The 17,863-nt window shown below is 43.5% G+C and overlaps 2 long non-coding RNA genes across 2 annotated transcripts; one reads left to right on the forward strand and one right to left on the reverse strand.

Moving 5' to 3' along the window:
- Window positions 1-4,924: 4,924 nt before the first annotated feature.
- On the reverse strand, window positions 4,925-8,089 carry LOC130832464 (uncharacterized). The gene is made up of 3 exons (XR_009048289.1): window positions 7,926-8,089; window positions 7,177-7,269; window positions 4,925-5,660 (listed from the first exon to the last, which is right to left on the reverse strand). It is a non-coding gene; the product is annotated as an uncharacterized LOC130832464 (long non-coding RNA).
- Window positions 8,090-9,575: 1,486 nt separating this feature from the next.
- Window positions 9,576-16,054, forward strand: LOC130833467 (uncharacterized). Its single transcript, XR_009048485.1, has 3 exons — window positions 9,576-9,664; window positions 9,756-9,974; window positions 15,789-16,054. It is a non-coding gene; the product is annotated as an uncharacterized LOC130833467 (long non-coding RNA).
- Window positions 16,055-17,863: the final 1,809 nt, after the last annotated feature.

Raw genomic sequence — 17,863 nt, forward strand, 5'->3', positions numbered from 1 at the left:
AGAGAGCCCGCAAGCTGAGCAGTGCAGGAAAAAAAAATAGAGAAAAGAAAATAAAAAGGAATCCATCACTTCATAGAGACTTTAAAAAACGTTTTTTCCTTGTGCAGAGAACATTTAGGACCTCCCCTCTTAGCATCCTTCAGGTATTCTGTACAGCGGTATTAACCATAGTCCCCATGATGTGCGGTTCATCCCGGAACTTGGAGAATTCTAAGCAGAGGTAGAGTGAGCTTTTGTGGGGCCTAAAGCTTATACAGTTGGAGGGAGTGCAATTTTTAAAATTACAAATTACGGATAGGGCCTCACAAGGCAAGGAAGAGGCCACGAGGCTTAAGCTTCATCTACTTCCTGGAAAACCCAACTTTGGTTCTAGGGAAATCATCCAGAAGATTCCATGGAAACACAGTCTCACAGAACTGTAAATGGCTTTTCCTAAAACATTCTCTCTCCTTGCCTGAACGGAATCCTGCATCTTCCCTGACAAAGCCATTTAGGTTAGGAACCTCTGGGGTAAAGACAGCCCCCAGGCAGTGGGCTCACTGGGTGGGGGTGGGGAGTGTCTCCACACCCCATCGTTATAGACCTGGCTCTGCAAGAGCTCCAGCCACACTGTCCCCTCCCCGTTTTTGTTGCTGTCCTCCAGCCACCTCGGGCCTCCGCAAAGGCGTCCCATCCGATCTCTGGACAGCCTGGGAACTCGCATCCCTGGGCCGATTCGCCCTGAGAGGAGTTCCGCGGGCGGCCCTACCGCCTGCTCCTTTCCGCCCTGGCGCCTGGTCCCTGGTCCCTGGTCCCTGGTCCCTGCCCTTACACACAAGGGAGAGTGACTCAGTGACAAGGAGAAATAGGCTGTGTATGGACAGACTTTGAAGGACACACAGAAGAGGATTCAGAGCTTTACACACACCTGTGATACACAACTGTGTTCATCTCTCCGTCTTTCTCGGTTATTGGAGATTGTGAGCGTGCACTGGTGACCACACTCCAGCTCCCATCTGACACCATACGGTTCATCCCTGTTTTCTCCCCTCCCCTCTGACCGGGAGAAGCCTGACTGCAGTGGGGAGTATTTTAAGGAGCTGCAAAGAATGAGGAAAAAGTGAAAGGTCACCGCTGTCCTAGCTCCCTTGTGCCAGCCCCACTGCAATGCCTCCGAGGGTCTGGGTCAGCCCAGGGGCCAGGTGGTCTCAGCAGACCAGCTTGATTGTGGGGGAACTCCAGGTTATGAGTCGTCCCAGAAGTGTCAGTGCTTGGGGCGGTTTTAGGACAGCCTAGAAATACTCAGCAGGGCAAAGTTGATTCAAGGCCACCCGGAGCCTCTGTGGTTATGTTGAACTTCCTCCGGGGGTTCACTTGGATTAACGCTGGGTGACCTCCAGCTATTGATCGGACCGTAAACCAGGAACAGGAGGTATGATTTGGGTTAGAATGATATCAGATTAATTTTGGTGTTTGGGGAAAACAGGCAGGTGGGAGAGAAAGAGATGGAAGAGAAAGCATTGAGCGTGATCACTTCAAAGCCTTAATAAAGATGCGTGATGTTGACTTGGTAAAAATTTAAAATTTCCAGGTGGCAAAAATAGCTACGAAAAGTCAAAAATAGCTATGAAGAATCAAAGGATAAGCAATAAACTGGGAAAATATTTGCAGCACATATCATGACAAAGAGCTCATTTTCATTTGTGTAGGTGAAGTACACTTAAAAGTCAAGAAGAGCACCATCCCAAATGGAAAATGGGCAAAGGACCTCAAAAAACCATAGAAGAAGAACTATGCATGGCGGCCAAGCACATGAAGAGGTGACTAACCTCATTTATAACAAACGAAATGTAAGTTCAAACTATAAGGTACAATTTCTGCCTAATAGCTGAGTAAAGAGGAGCGAATGTGATGCCCTGCTGTGTGGGAGAGGGTGGAAGAAATAGGTACTCCATGCCCTGTTAGAGGGAGTAAAAAGTGGTACCACTTCCTTGGAACAGTCTATCAAAATTTAAAATGTGCATATCCTTTGATCCAGTGGCCCCACGTCTACACAATTATCCTATGCATATGCTCACACGTGTATACAAAGATGTACGTGCAAGAAATTTCCTGCACCATTTTTGGGGGACTAAAAGCCTGAAAGAACCTAAGTGCCTGTCAATTGCGGGAATGGGGCAAGGTAGGAACCAGGACTGTGTGTGATCAGTAAGAAGCTATGTTTGTTTGTTTGTTTAAATTTGGCTGCACTGGATCTTAGTAACGGCACGTGTGCTCCTTAGTTGCAGCTGGCGGGCTCCTTGGTTGTGGCACATGAACTCTTAGTTGCAGCATGCACGTGGGATCTAGTTCCCTGACCAGGGATCAAACCCAGGCCTCCTGCATTGGGAGCATGGAGTCTTAATCACTGAGCCACCAGGGAAGTTCCAAGAAGCCATGTTTTTAAAAATAATTCTACTGTCAGCCATGGTGAACCAGTATAATAAATATGAGAAATAAATCTCCTTACCATGTAAAAATAAATAAATAAATAAACATGGTTATTATGTAAATTAAGAAACAAAATGACACTGTGTTGTTCACAGACACATATATGTATGCATGTGAAAGTATACAAAATTACTGAAAGGAATAACAAATTGGTGACAGTACTCAACTCTGGGGAGAGAAGGAAGAGAATAGGATTGTCTGTGACGGTCACAGAATATTTCAACTGTATCTGTAACATTTTACTTTTATCTAAGGGAAAAAAAAGAAACAGCAAAGACTAGATTTTATCAGCGCTGGGTGGTGGGAACTTTTGATATTACACTCTGGCTTTTCTGTATTTTTTTCAAAAAGCGTGATCCAAATCAGTGGGCATTAGATAAAATCTTTTGTGTAAAAGGGTACCCACATGCTTGTTACCGGTGAACCGTCTCTGGACAGCTGGGGAGGGGACCAGGAAGTGGGGAGACTTATTTTCACTGCACATTCTTACTGGGTATATATTTAACCATTTGAATGTACTGCTTAAAAATAATAAGTAAAAAGAGCAAACAAACAAAAAGCATATTTTAAGAGCCTGTGACACTTCATACTTGGAGAGAAAGGTGAGCACAGTCTTGCCCTCTAGGTCAGGAGGCCTCCTGTTCCTAGAGGAAGAAAGGGCTTCTGCCGGTTCTCCGAAGACATTGCCCGAAGTGGGATGGAGGGGGAGAGAGGGAGGGGGACGCGTCCTCCATCCTCATCCTCTCAATGCCAGACGTACTGAGAGCCACGAGCAGCTGGTTTTGTTTTGTTTTGTTTTAATTTTTAAGAATTATTTTATTTTATTTTTTGGCCACACTACGTGGCATGTGGAATCTTATCTCCCCGACCAGAGATCGAACCCGTGCCCCCTGCAGTGCAAGTGCGGTGTCCTAACCACTGGACCGCCAGGGAAGTCCTGTGAGCCGCTGTGACCACATCGATTATGTAGCCAACAGGCAGAAAAAGACACTGCAAAATGTCCACTGTGGCAAAGGTAAGTATATTTTAGGGTGGTGAGAGAGAAGCCACTTGGCCAGGCAGACTTTCAGATGGTTGTCCTGTTTTCAACGTCAGAGTCCTCAGCAAGAAAACAAAAACAAACAGTCCAATCGATGGAAAACAAACTGTAAAAAATCTAACAGCAAACATGGAAGAACCTTGCAGCTATTCTGCTGAGGGAAAGAAGTCAGTCACAGCAGGACAGGTCCTGGGTGATCCCACTTCTACAAGGAGAGTCACACAGACAGGAGGTGGGATGGTGATCGCCCAGGGCTGGGAGAGGGGGAGGGGGAGTTGGTGTTTGATGGGGCAGAGTTCCAGCTGGAGAAGATGAAAAAGTTCTGGAGGCAGATGGTGGTGATGGTGGAACAACAACTGAATGTTCTTTATGCCCCTGAGCTCTGCGCTTACAAATGGTTAAAATGGTAAATGTTATCTTTGACCACAATTTTGTAAAAAATTGCCTGTCCAGCTGATTGACTTTCAAAGGTGCAGGGCCTAACCAGTCTTGTATAGCCTCATGATCTTTAACCAAACCAGCCTGTATTTTTTTCCTACAAATTTCCTGACAAGAGTGTGAAAATGCAACTTTGACATTCATATGCAAATATATATATATACACACAAATATATGTTATGTTACTATACCACATATGTAACATAACATAACAACACATACATGTGAAACTCACAAAACAACAAAACCAAACTAAAAACAACGCCCAAGTGACAAAGGCAGTGAGTCTTCCTCAGATGCCTTCCCACAGGGTGGAAACATCCAACCAGCCCACCTGTTTTCTAGGCCCAGAGAGCAGAGTGGCAGCTGAAAGCCCCTCCCCCAAGCGCCTTCCTGCAAAGCTGCCCTTGGTCTGGGGCAGGTAGCTGGCATTCCACTGCTCTCTGACCTTTCCACCAGTGCCCAGCTGGCTTTCTTTCCAAAGATGGTGTCATAGTCCGTGTGTGCAGGCTTATTTGCCGCTCTGGGTTTTAGGGCGTCCTGACCTTTGGATGTGGAGCAGAACTGGGGCAAAGGGAGTCTGGTATCTGGAAGAGATACCTCTGGTGCCTGACGCCAGCCCAAAGCTGCTTTTGTAATTTTCTGCGGCGATGGCCCAACCCTACTGGCCTCAGGGTTCATCAGACCCCTTGGCTCTGTTTTCGCTTTTGAAATAACCGTCTGAGCGGGAGCCCAGGTGGCTGTGGCCTGTCACCCCACACCGCCTCCACCAATGAGAGGGCCCCTGGGGTGTCCACTGAGGCCTGTCCTCTGGACCCTGGGCCTCCCACTTGGTACCAGGGGAACAGCTCTGGCCTGATGCCATGGAGATGTCCCTGCCGTTGACTCAGAGCAGGGAGACATGGAAACACCCGATGCTGACTGGGAAGCAGCTAAACTAGTCCTAATCTGGCTGATCCTTGTCCTCAAAGACCTTTTCCTTCAATTGCAGTTTATTTGGGCACCAAATAGGAGCTGGGAAAAATAGACTGTACTAACAATCGGGTACGATTTCAATCCTTGACGCGTTTCTGTTTTTGGGTTTTTGTTTTTTTTTTGTATCAAATGATCTCTAATAATTTGTCAGAAACATCCCAAGCTTTTGTTGGGATGTTGCTCTTTCCCAGACCAAAGAACCCCTAAATACAGCTTGTTTTTCCTGGTGTTAGAAAAAGCAGGGCTCATTCCAGAGTCTCACATTATCTCCAAAACTCAGGCTGGAAAGGACATGTGGCTTCTTCCACATCTTCCATACTCCAATCAGACCCTCTTTCTGGAAGAACGTGGAAAGGCAGGTGCTAATATCACACCCCTCTCTGAGGGCTGAGAATCTGAGGGCCGAGGAGAACCACCTCCCAGAGGAGAGTACAACAAGACAGAAGGGATGCTGGCTCCTTGACGGCTTTCCTCGGAGGAGCCGTGTCCTCAACCCTCTCTTCACTGGCTTTCGGCTCTGAGTGTCTGCCGTCTGAGGGTCACAGCCCCACAGGTCGGTCCCCTCTCCCCCATTCACTCTCCTCTACTTCCACCCTCGCCTCCTCACGGCAGGGGTACACGTCTTACAAAACTTGTCCATGAAGGAAATTCTCTGGTGGTCCGGGGGTTCAGACGCTGCGCTTCCATTGCAGAGGGCACGCGTTTAATCGCTGGTCTGGGAACTAGGATCCTGCAAACTCTGCAGAAAAAAAAACAAAAAAACCCCAAACTAGTCAATGGAGAAAATCCCAAAGATTTATTCGTACATATTCTGAGCATAAAATTTAAAAATCACTAAAGGTTTAGACCGCCTCCCATTAATTTATTATAGAGATGACATAATTTATTTTTTATTTGTTAAAGTTGATTTTTATCTTATGTTGGAGTATAGTTGATTTACAATATTGTTTTAGTTTCAGGTGTACAGCAAAGTGATTCAGTTATACATATACATATATCCATTCTTTTTTCAGATTCTTTTCCCATATAGATTATTACTGAATACTGAGTAGAGTTCCCTGTGCTCTACAGTAGGTCCTTGTTGTTTATTTTATATACAGTAGTGTATATATGTTAATCACAAACTTCTAATTTATCCCTCCCCCTGCCACGTTTCCCCGAAGAGATGACATAATTTACATCTCACTTGAAAAGACTTTACTCATTTAGTTTTCTTATTTCAACTATGCTGTATTGTTTTGTTTCCGTATGAAGTTGGTGTGTTATCAGAACACTGGGATACAGTGTTCTGAGTCATGAGTCCACAATGGCCACGACACCCGGCGCCTGGTGAAAGGTCCCCTTGGTATCTGGCTGTACCCTTGCCCACAAAGCTGCATCTCTCAAACAGGAAGTCACTCCTACTGTGACACTGTTAATATGGTGAATACCAAAAAATGAATACAAGAGAAAAATTTCTCCTTAATTCATGACATCATCTTTGACTTTACTTCAAACAGAATGCTCCTTTCTAACTCACCCTGAATTCCACGCTGGAGTTAAATTCGTGAGGACAGAAAAGCTAAATACCGTGCATCAACTTTGTCAGAATCTAGAAACAGTAGAATGAGGAGCAAGCATCTCAGGTGTTCCTCCATGGAGCTGGTGTGCAGTCTCAGTAAAACCCACGTCTTAGTGGGATTATTTACATGACACAGATGCTATTAGGCCAAAATTTTAGATTGTTTTTCAGGCTCCATAGTTCTTCTTAAAAATATATATGTGAAAAAAAAAATATATATATATGTGTGTAAAATCTTCAGAATTTTATAAGACATTTTAAAAATTTAAGCACAGGTAATAACATGTAAAACACAAATGATGTATCCAACACTGCTATTTTCACAACCCCTGATTTAAAATGGTTATACTTTTGTCACATGTGCATAATCTTTTTTTTCCTCCAAAGAAATAAGACATTATGAATGTCACTAAAAATCCCTTTAACCAGGGCTCTCAGTCCTATTCTCTCTGTCTCTCCATTCTACGAACTGGGACGTTTTTCTTTTAATTCAAATCAATGCTGTGTTACCGTTCATGTTGTTTTGCAACTTGGTGTTAGCCCAGTGTGCTTTTGGGATCTATGCACACTGTTCTGCATGGACGGAGTTTATCCTTTTTAATGATACGGAGTGTTACGTGGTACGCACATACCATATTTATGTATCTATTCCTCTACTGAGGTTAGGTAGTTAGGTTCTTTCCAGTCCTCTTACCCTTATAAAGGCTGGTCCGTGAACATTGCTGGACATGTTTTCCAGTGAATTGTGCAGAAGCTTCTCATGTTACTCAGCATCCCTCCCCTCCTCCTGAAAAATACAAGCACCTTAGCATCCTTTAAGTCTATACACAACACCCTATCTTACACACTGCTTTGTGAGGTACTTTAGTTCCACTTTTTATATACACTCATCACCAATATAATATACGGTTATACAGCAAATGCATACTTAGACTTATTTAAAGTTTTACTTATTTCTTTGCTCACCATCCGTTCTTTTTTTTTGGAGGTGTCATTGATTTATTTAGTTTTATGTCTGCATATATGTATGAGAAATAGATCATACAAGTAAAATATATAAAAACATGCACATACTACAGTATTTATGTATGAATAATATGATGTCTGAGATACACTTCAAAATAATCTGGGAGTGGGACTTCCCTGGTGGTCCAGTGGTTAGGACTCTGCACTTTCACTGCCGGGGCCCAAGTTCAGTCTCTGGTCAAGGAACAAAGATCCCACAAGCCCGAGAGGCGCGGCCAAAATTTAAAAAAAATCAAAATAGTCTGGGAAGGAGAGGAAGTGGATGAGGGCATAGTTGAAATAAAGTTGGTTGTATACTGGTAATCGTTAAAGCTGGGTTATGGGTACCAGGAGCTTATGCTATCTGCTCTATTTTTTTTCATAATTCAAAATTTTCATACATGTTAAAGAACTGAGAAAAAAGAAAAGGCACCGTACTGGCAGCAGAGGTCCTTCCCCACAGTCCCTTCCCAAGCTCAGCCTGCAGCGGACTAGCTGTGTCACTTTTTACAAGTCACTTCCTTCTTCTGGGCCTCAATTTCCTTCTCTTTAAAATGATCAAGTTGGATCAGATGCTAAGAGCCCTTCCTGCTTTGACATGATAAGAGATATCATAGGCTTTGTGTTACTGCTGTTTCTGACTTTTTTATTGGGATATAATGTACATGCCACATGACTCACCATTTTAAGGTGTTCCATTCAGTGTTTCTCAGTCTATTCACAAGGTTGTGCAACCATCACCACCATCTGATTCTACAACGTGTTCATCACCTCAGAAAGGAATCCCATAGCTGCTAGCAGTCACTCTCCGTTCTCTTACCCCAGACCCTGGCATCCACGAATCTTCTGTCTGTCTCTGTGGACTCACCTATTCCGGACATTTCACATAGCTGGAATTATATCATCTGTGGCCTTTTATGTCTGGCTTCTTTCGCTTAGTGTAATGTTTTCAAGGTTCATTCATGCTGTAGCATTTATTAGTACTTCATTTCCTTTTAATTCATTTGGAAGCATAATCTGGGCAGCAGTTTATAGAATGGTTTGGATTTTGGTGAGATTGGTGGCAAGAGAAGATGCCCACGTAGGCATATGACAGCATTCTCTAGAGCTAAGTTGCTTTCCAACGGAAACAGTAAGAGAAGTTGAATGATATTTTTGAGCTCACATGGCGTTCACCACTAAAAAGCATCAAGTCACTGTGTCTTCTTTGTCTACTTTCCTTCCCTCCATGCACATTTATTGAGGACTCAGTGCAGGCCAAGCACCGTGTTCTACGCTGAAAATTACAGTGATTTACTCTTCTGTCTTGAAATATTTTGGCGGTTGACGAGAAGCTTTAAACTTTGTTATTTAAATATAGCCAGTTATTGAACTTGGTAATGTGGTGCGAGTGTAAAGCCGGCAGTTTGACTGCTGCTCTAAGTCTACCCTTCACAGAGCCATTAGCTTTTAAACAATCCTTTTGTCTTTTGGTAGCAATAACCGTCTTACACTTTTAAGCAACTAGTGCCTGGAGCAGGCCTTCTTAAAGTGGGATTGAGTCCTAAAGTTCAACTTGAGGTCTTGGAGAAGTGGGGGCAGTCCTCTGGCAATTTGTATGTATGTGTGTATGTACTTATTTTTCTGAGGGTTATAGATTCTCAAAGGAGCCTACAACCCCCAAAATGTTAAGAACAACTCTGCCTTGTTTCAGTAAGCTCCCTGCTTAGTGCCCTTTACTATGTAGGCTGCTGGTTAAGTGCTTGGGTAATATAGTCATAGCCCCTGTGTTTGAATCCTGGCTCTACTATTTAACAGCTGTGTGACCTTAAGTCACTGAGCCTCTCTGTGCCTCAGTTTCCTCATCTGTAAAATGGCTAGCAATAGTACTATGTCATGGGGTTGTGCTAAGGATTACGTGAGTATATACATAACTCAGTAAATGCTTGGCACATAGTAAATATTCCATACATGTATCAGCTATTATTACTATATTGTTACACAGACGTGTCACTGATATAATGATGGTGAAAATCATGATGACTGATACCTTCCTGAAGCCACTTAAGAGTGAACGAGAAGGAAGAGCCACAAGAAATGTTGAATAACCAGCCGACTCTTTTGGATAAACTAACACAGCCTTTTCCCTTAAGGCCAGCCAGACTCTTAAGCCTGGGTAGTCTGACTTGACTGTGGAGGTGAGTATGTTCAATTATAATGGCAATTATAGTGGAAAAAGCAATTTGCTTTTTAGATTTAACTAAAATGTATGCTGATTCTATTTTTCAGTCTGGGATGGAACTGACTCACTGCCACAGTTCTGGTTTCTCACCCCATGGAATGAGCATTGTTGAGGCTCCTCCAGTGATAAATGACAGATGAGGAAACATGAGCTTTTGATGAGCTGTCCCGAAGCCCCTCTCTCCTGGTCCTCCCACAAAATACCGTGACAACCTAACATTTTCTTTAAGTCCACATCTCCACCCGCTGACGTCCACTGCTGAACAAGTTAGTCGAATTAGATTAGATTAGATTAGAATTTGTTCCAAAGGTCTTTAACTTTGTCCAGCTTTCAAGGACCACATTTTTCTTTGGAGAGTTGAATTTCAGGGACTTCCCTGGCTATCCAGCAGTTAAGGCTCTGAGCTTCCACTGCAGGGGGCATGGGTTTGATCCCTGGTTGGGGAACTAAGTTCTCGCATGCCGTGTGGTGCAGCCGAAAAGAAGAAAAGAAGAGGGTTATCTGTTTACCTTTGTTGGACCAATTTGGCCTTCCCCCAAATGGCTGAGAGTGATATGTTCCCCTTGTATTATTTCTGAGGTCACTACTTTTTTCCTTTATCCCTTCCTTGTACAAGTAATTCCCAATCCCTGCCACAACCACCCCCGGGAGTCTGCTTCCTCTAGCAATGGCTGCATCTCTCCCTGGGCTCTCCCTTTGGAAACAAACACTCGGGGAAGCCCTGATCCGAGGGTGCCAAGTAGAAATTGTGCAAAGTGTTTTATTCAGATGCCGGCTCTCCATCAGATTTAAGTCCAGTAGATCCAGGACCTCCCTGATGGTGCAGTGGTTAAGAATCCAGGGACATGGGTTCAATCCCTGGTCTGGAAGATCCCGCATGCCTTGGAACAGCTAAACCCATGTGCCACAACTACTGAGCCCACGTGCCACAACTACTGAAGCCTGCACGCCTAGAGCCTGTGCTCCTCAAGAGAAGCCACCACAATGAGAAGGCTGTGCACCACAACAAAGAGTAGCCCCCTCTCCCCCTACCCACCGCAACTAGAGAAAGCCTGTGCTCAGCAATGAAGACCCAACACAGCCAAAATCAATCAGTCAATCAATCAATCTTTTTTAAAAAGTCCAATAGATCCATAGACAATTGCCTGAATATATTCAGAAGTGGAAGATTGAAGCCTAAGAGCTAACCCCCATTGCTGTATTTTTCAAAATGTGGTCCGTGGGGGCAGAAGGCACCAGCTATGTAATTTGCAAGACCCAGTGTCAAATGAGAGTCAGGGGCCTCTTGTTTAGAACCTCATGACAGGGTGGAGAGAATATTAAACCATGTGTGTGTCCTTTTGAGTGCAGGGCCCTGTACCAGTGTGCAGGAGGGACGGCTGGGAAGCCCAGCCGGCATGGAGTCTGTGGCATCAGAATCACTAGCATGTGACTGGTAAAATCTAATTTCTGGGACTTCCCTTGTGGTCCGGTGGTTAGGGCGCTGCCCTTTCACTGCAGGGGGCACGGGTTCGATCCCTGCTCAGGGAACTAAGATCCCTCATGCCACGCATGCTATGCACAGCCAGAAAATGAACCAACAAACAAAAAAAATTTTTTTTTTAAATCTGATTTTTGAGGCCTAACAGGGTTAATGACTTGGAATCTCTGGGGACAGTGTTTGGGAATCGACATCCTTTTTTTCCCCTCAGTGTTTGTAAGTAACCTTTTATTGGAACAAAATCATGCTCATTTGTTTTCATGTTGTTTATGGCCACTTTTGTACTACAATAGTAGTTGAATAGCTAGGACTGAAACTCTATAGTCAACAAGACCTAAAATATTTATTCCTTGGCTCTTTAGAGAAAGTTTGTTGACCCCTGATTTAATAAAATAAATGTATACCTGGGCAAAAAAACCCCCAAAGCTTTCCTTTTTTATTTCATTTTCTGTTTTCTGTTTTTTTTTTAATTAAAACTAGGTACATTTACAGAAATTGGCAATGGTCATATTGCAGATACTTTCTAGGTAACATATTTTTGCTTTTATAGTATATAAGCCATTTTTCACCTGGTATTCTTGTGATTTAAAAACATTTTTTTAATTTGTTTTTATTTATTGACTGCATTGGGTCTTCATTGCTGCACGCCAGCTTACTCTAGTTGCAGAGAGTGGAGGCTCCTCTTCTTTGCGGTGTGTGGGCTTCTGACTGCAGTGGCTTCTCTCATTGCAGAGCACAGGCTCTAGGCACATGGGCTTCAGTAGTTGTGGCATGTAGGCTCAATAGTTATGGCTCTCGGGTTTAGTTGTTCCACGGCATGTGGGATCTTCCTGGATCAGGGCTCGAACCCATGTCCCCTGCATTGGCAGGCAGATTCTTAACCACTGAGCCACCAGGGAAGCCCTAAAATTTTTTTTTAATTTATTTTTTATTTTGTATTGGAGCATAGTTGATTTACAATGTTGTGTTAGTTTCAGGTGTACAGCAAAGTGAATCAGTTATATATATATATACTCTTTTTCAGATTCTTTTCCCATATAGGTTATTACAGCATATTGAGTAGAGTTCCCTGTGCTATACAGTAGGTCCTTGTTGATTATGTTATATTATCTATTTTACATATAGTAGTGTGTATATGTTAATTCCAAACTTCTAATTTATCCCTCCTGGGAAGTGACATTCTTAACACGCCCTCCAGGTATTGATTTTATACACAAAAGATTGAAAACCTCCAACTCTTTCCCTCGTTTGCTTGGGAAGAAGAAACAGCGATTCTGTCATCAGTGAGTGAGGACCTAGAACAGGCACCTTGCACCACATCCAGCCTTTCTTAGTGCTCACACTTTCTTCAACCTTCTTTCTCCTTTTCCTCTTCTATTCTGCTCTGGTTTGGGGCAGAGGCACCCCTGGCAGGGCTAAACTTGGCTGATGAAATCACTAAACAGAGAAAGTCAGAAGGGAGCTGCTGAGACTTTGGATGGTCTGGGCACTTGTTCAGCAGGAATTATGTCTTTTTGCCAGAGTCCCCTTCTCCTCCCAGTTTGCTTTTACTTCTAACCTAAAGCAACAGAACAGGAAAAAGAGCCAGCGAAACAAGCTCTGAGAACAACCCCAACCCCACAGCCCCATCCTCAGTGACTCTTGGGTCACATACATCAGAATTCAATTCCAGATCAGTCCTGTTCCCTCCACAGTAAATGCCAGGTCTTGGAACTTATTTCTGCAAATTCTCACTTTACTGGATTGCAAGCCCTAGGGCTCAGGGTTCATCCCGGTAAGCTTATGAGAGAATTCTTATCAAATTACCCTGACTAATCGCCTAGTTGTAAGTTCTGAGTTTAGCTGTACATCAAGATGTTTAAAGGTTAATAAACTTTTTATTATGGATTTTAAAGTTAGTGCAACAAATGCTCTCCCTCTCTTTTCTTTTTTTTTTTGGCTCACAGTTTTCTGTGTGGGTTTGATTGCTTAAGGAATCGCTAAGCAGAACAGATGCTGTCTTGAATTTTTGCTTAATAAAAAGCAGACAGATTTTAAACTAACAGGTGCTTCTAAATTACTTATGAAACTACTTTTTTCTTTATTTTCATCTCCATTTCCTGTTTTTTCAGTATTTGCACCTTCTAACACAAAGCTTTGTTACTATATTTTTAAGGTAATGAAAAGTTTTGTGTTTCTGTTTCCATTCTCACAGCAAATGAGAGTACATGTAAACAGTCCTTTGTAACTTTGAAATATTATGTAACCCTGGAGTTCTTTAAAAAAATATTTTCTGCTTGCTTTTTGTTTTGGCAGAAGACTTGTATGCAAAGAACTGTTACGACAATAATAAGAAGGGAAACAATCCACTTTTTTTTTTAATGGGCAAAAGATTTGAACAGACACATCACAAAACAAAAGAATGGCCAACAAGTATGTGACAAGTTTCAACATCACTTGTCATCAGGAAAAGGCAACTAAAACTATAATGAGGTAGGAGGGGCAGAGAAAAAGAAGGAAAAAAAGGAAAAAAAAAAACCCCCCACAAAACTATAATGAGATGGAGACTTCCCTCATTGTCCAGTGGTTAAGACTCTGCACTCCCAATGCAGAGGGCCAGGGTTCGAACTAGATCCTGCATGTTGCAACTAAGACCCAGTGCAGCCAAATAAATAATATTAAAAAAAAACCCAAAAAACTATGAGATGTTACTAAGTGTGGAATGGAAAAAAACACAGAATGTAAGAGCTGTGAGTAGAGTTTATTCAGTGTTTCACTGAGGATGATAGTCCGGGAAAGTTTCTCAATGAATTCCCATAATTTAACTTAATTTCGCAAAGCTCTGAAGTTTCAAGTTCCTGTGAAATAAAATTAATATTTATGGCAAGACAAGAAAAAATTCTTCTGTGCCCTTTGGCCCCCTGTCTCCCCACACTGTGCCTTGTGTATCTGCATTCTGCATGGACCAAAGCTCCCCTATCAGCAGGAATACCTGCTCAAGCAGAAACAGCAACATTCCCCTATTACCGAGTTCAAGTTCCCTCTGCTCACCGCATGACAGGCCAATGAATCAGACAGGAGTTGTTGAGACAAGTAATACAACTTTATTCAGAAAGCTGGAAGACTGAGAAGATGGCAGACTAGGGTCTCCAAAAAACCATCTTATCTGGGTCTGGATCCCAGTTTCTTTTGGGCTATCAGTCTTGCAAAACGTCTCTGGAAATGACTAGTCTCAGGGAGAGGATGAGTTAGTTTCTTCTTTTCTGCAGCTTTTCACAGGTGGGCAGGGTTCTCTGAGGCAGGCCATTATGTGTGATTATTATAATAACAAAAGCAAAGGTTAAAGTCAAAAAAACAGATCCAACATGGAGTCCAATTTAGCTCTTCCCTGTTACACGCCCAGCACCAACAGGACGACTCCTTAAAGACAACATTCCTTCTTGATCTTGTGAAGGGTCACATGACACACCACCATGGTGCTTAAATCTGGATTATGTAATCTGTCAATAATATGCCATTCGATATATAGCCTTCTCAAAAACTTATATAAACTATGTCTTGGGGACTTCTCTGGTGGTGCAGTGGTTAAGAATCTGCCTGCCAATGCAGGGGACACGGGTTTGAGTCCTGGTCCGGGAAGATTCCACATGCCTCAGAGCAACTAAGCCCGTGTGCCACAACTACTGAGCCTGCGCTCTAGAGCCAGCAAGCCACAACTGCTGAGCTCATGTGCTGCAACTACTGAAGCCCTCATGCCTAGAGCCCATGCTCCACGAGAAGCCACTGCAATGAGAAGCCTGCACACCGCAATGAAGAGTAGCCCCTACTCACCACAACTAGAGAAAGCCCGCACCCAGCAACAAAAGACCCAACAGAGACAATAAATAAATAAATAAATAAATAAATAAATAAATAAATAAATTTATTAAAAAAACCGAAACAAAGCAAAATTATGTCTTGACTTCTAAGGGCAGAACAGTTCTCAAAGCTTTCTGAGATGCACTTCCTGGATTATAATCCTCAAATTTGGCTCAAATAAAATTGTCCAGTTCTTTCTTAGATTGACTGATTGATTTTTCTTTGACATTATCAAAATCTGAAGGGTCTATTTTAGATAGATATTCCCAAAACAGAATTATTCCCAGAGAGTTTATCTAAAAGCTCTTATCTCATTTAGTTCTACTTTACTTACCTAGAAGTTTCATCATCCCAAGTTATTTTTCTTGTTGACAAACCTTGTAACAAGAATAAGATGCAGTTTGATTCCTAGTAAACTTACAATAAAAGTATTATACTTCATGTAGATGACTCTAAAGGCATGTTTGTATTAATTAAGCTGAAATGAGCAGGACCTCATGGGGCCCTCCCAGATAACAAATCCTTTCTGTGACCCCTGTTTCTTGTTTGTAGGAAATGAACTTCATTTAGCCTCCTTGACCTACCCTGAGTTCTAAAGGGCAGAATCAAACAGTTGCTAATCAGGGTAGGAAGGAAAGGCAGAAACAAAGGAGGAGCAGTCAAGAAACGATAGTGCAGCCCTGGGGCAGGGTCCTGGTTCCGCGGGGTTGGGAGGGTGGGGGGCAAGGAATACACTTAACAATACCTTTGAGTTTTTCCATAGGAACTAAGGCCCCACCCCTGTGGAGGATGGTAACGTCAGGCTGAGCCCAAGATTCCTGGAGTCTCACCCTGTTACCTCATCACCAACCAATCAGAAGAAAGTCTGCACACACTGGAAGAAAACGGAAGACTCTGACTTTCTCCCCAAATGATTCTCCCTTTAAGAACGTTCACAGTCCAGCAGAATCTTTGGAGTTGGTTTTTGGACAATAGTCTGTTTTCTCTCCAGGTTGCTTTCCAGGTTGCTGGCCTCCTGAATAAAGAAACGTTTCCTTTCCAACCAACACTTGTTGGCTCTCTAGTGTTGCCGAGAAAAACCCAGCCTCTGTTCACCAATGCCAAATAGAAATAGGGAGACAGCGCTTTGGAGGAGTAGCAAGGAATAGCTTTATTACTTTGTCAGGCAAAGGGGGGAACACAGGCTAGTGCTTCAAGAACTGTGCCCCCCCTCGCTGCAGAATAGGGAGAGGGCTGGTGGTCAGGGGTAGGCGACAAGGATCAAGGCAGTCACAGTCCTGTATTCTTCTGATGGGCTGGGGGCGAGGTAAGTAGGAGTCAGCATCATCCACCTTCAGGTGCAACCGGGGCCTACAGGCTTGTGGGCAGCACACCATCGTTCATCCTGAACGTCTCCCACCTGGAGGGGGTGTCAATGTCTGCAAAACACTTCAAAGATATTGCTGTGTGTATTGTTGATGGGGAAACAGGACCTGCCCCAAGGCTGCTCTTGACGCTTTCTCCCAGGTCTCATGCGACCCCTCCTTTCACTAATGAACAACTGCTTGAATTCCCATTGGAACTCAGGGAAGGTCATGGAGGCGGAATGAAGGCTGTTTCTTATAAGCAAAGACAGAGAGGACACAGAAAGGCTTTGTGCCCAGGAGCCCCACAGGGCCTTGCTCAGTACCACTAGCAGAGGGCAGCTGAACCTGAGTTTGATAACACCACCAAGGACCAGGCCTCCAAAACACCCAGTTCTGAAAGTCAGTGAGGCTTGCATCCACAAGAGGCACAAGACGGAGGACCATGTCGAAGGACCCCAGGCCCGGCAGCTCCTCAGCTTCCTCGGTGCCTCAGGCCGCTCATGTTACTGAGTCCAAGCCTGCTCAGCTCGCCGCACGAATCAGAGAAGAGGTGTTGAGGCAAGGAATACGACCTTATTTGGAGAGCCGGCAAACTGAGAAGATGGCAGACTGTCTCCAAAAAACCATCTTATCCGGGTCTGGATGCCAGTTTCTTTTATAGAATCAGAGAGGAGAGGTGGTGAGGCAGTAAAGTAAAAGGGCAGAATAGAGAAGGAGAGGCTGTAAGGAAGTAAAGTTAAAGGGCCATCAGTCTTGCGAATGATCTCTCCAAGAATGACCAGCCGCAGGGAGGGGATATGTTAATTTTAGCCATTCACACAGGGGGACAGGGCAGATTGTCTGCCTGTGAGCTGAACAGAGGCACTTTAGTTTAACATTCAGGCAGAGGAGCAGTGTTTCTTGAGGCAGGTCATCATGTATGATTATAATAACAAAAGTAACAAAAAGCAAAGGTTAAAGTCAAAGAAACAGGTCTAACATGGAGTTTGATTTAGCTCTTCCCGGTTACACTCTGGGGCTGCAGGCACAACCCGAGAAACTGCAGCACTACACCTATGTAAATACTAAAGAAGGCTTCTCCACAATTCATATGCATCTACTTTGACTGGTGGTTCCTATCAACTTACAAAGACTGTGGCATATTGGTGAGGGCAGCTGGACAACACTGAGAGCAACTTAGAGAGATCCATCTTGAGCACATTCTATAACGGAGCTCCTTCTCTGGAAATAGCACCATGGACCTACTTCCTCCCGCTTTCAGCACCCTGATGCCTGAAGCTGTGCTTGATACTAAAGCAGATTTTCCCACACATGGATTTCCTATATTTTGAAATTACAACTATGGACAGTTATGGCTAATCCCAGTAGATTGTCTTCCCTTCTTTTAACATCTTGAATGAATTTTGGGGCACACTAATGTGTGCAGATGGATGTTGAATATACTTGATAGATTCACCCCAGCCAGCCATCTTAAAATGCCTGCATGGACAGC

This window comes from Hippopotamus amphibius, chromosome 12 (genome assembly GCF_030028045.1).
Source record: "Hippopotamus amphibius kiboko isolate mHipAmp2 chromosome 12, mHipAmp2.hap2, whole genome shotgun sequence".
Lineage (NCBI taxonomy): Eukaryota > Metazoa > Chordata > Mammalia > Artiodactyla > Hippopotamidae > Hippopotamus > Hippopotamus amphibius.